We start from the raw sequence: 1,207 nt of genomic DNA, 5'->3' as shown, positions 1-1,207 counted from the left end.
TCCTGCCATTGGAGCAAACAACTTTGAGCTGAAACCTCAATTAGTTTCTCTGATGCAGCAGAACTGCAAGTTTCATGGACTTCCATCTGAAGATCCTTTTCAGTTCTTGACTGAATTCTTGCAGATATGTGATACTGTTAAGACTAATGGAGTAGATCCTGAAGTCTACAGGCTCATGCTTTTCCCTTTTGCTGTAAGAGACAGAGCTAGATTATGGTTGGATTCTCAACCCAAAGACAGCCTGAACTCTTGGGATAAGCTGGTCACGGCTTTCTTAGCCAAGTACTTTCCTCCTCAAAAGCTGAGCAAGCTTAGAGCTGATGTTCAAACCTTCAGACAGAAAGAAGGTGAATCCCTCTATGAAGCTTGGGAAAAATACAAACAGTTGACCAAAAAGTGTCCTTCTGACATGCTTTCAGAATGGACCATCCTGGATATATTCTATGATGGTTTATCTGAGCTATCAAAGATGTCACTGGACACTTCTGCAGGTGGATCCATTCACCTAAAGAAAACGCCTGCAGAAGCTCAAGAACTCATTGACATGGTTGCTAATAACCAGTTCATGTACACTTCTGAAAGGAATCCTATGAGTAATGGGACGCCTATAAAGAAGGGAGTTCTTGAAGTTGATACTCTGAATGCCATATTGGCTCAGAATAAAATATTGACTCAGTAAGTCGATATGATTTCTCAGAGTCTGCATGGAATGCAAGCTGCATCCAACAGTACTCAAGAGGCTTCTCCTGAAGAAGAAGCTTATGATCCTGAGAACCCTGCAATAGCAGAGGTAAATTACTTAGGTGAACCTTATGGAAACACCTATAACTCAACATGGAGAAATCATCCAAATTTCTCATGGAAGGATCAAAAGCCCCAACAAGGCTTTAATAATGGTGGAAGAAATAGGTTTAGCAATAGCAAGCCTTTTCCATCATCAACTCAGCAACAGACAGAGAACTCTGAACAAAATGCTTCTAATTTAGCAAATCTAGTCTCTGATCTATCTAAGGCCATTGTAAGTTTCATGAATGAAACAAGGTCTTCCATTAGAAATCTGGAAGCACAAGTGGACCAGCTGAGTAAAAGGATCACTGAAATCCCTCCTAGTACTCTCCCAAGCAATACAGAAGAGAACCCAAAAGGAGAGTGCAAGGCCATTGACATAAGCGCCATGGCCGAACCTGTGAGGAGAGGAGAGGACGTG

General features: G+C 41.8%; 1 non-coding gene across 1 annotated transcript; it reads right to left on the bottom strand.

Moving 5' to 3' along the window:
- Nucleotides 1-307: 307 nt before the first annotated feature.
- LOC112739479 (small nucleolar RNA R71) lies at nt 308-415 on the bottom strand. Its single transcript, XR_003170416.1, has one exon. It is a non-coding gene; the product is annotated as a small nucleolar RNA R71 (small nucleolar RNA).
- Between the last annotated feature and the right edge of the window lie 792 nt (nt 416-1,207).

This window comes from Arachis hypogaea, chromosome 13 (assembly GCF_003086295.3).
Source record: "Arachis hypogaea cultivar Tifrunner chromosome 13, arahy.Tifrunner.gnm2.J5K5, whole genome shotgun sequence".
In the NCBI taxonomy this organism is placed as follows: domain Eukaryota; kingdom Viridiplantae; phylum Streptophyta; class Magnoliopsida; order Fabales; family Fabaceae; genus Arachis; species Arachis hypogaea.
This window is presented reverse-complemented; position numbering and strand designations above follow the sequence as displayed.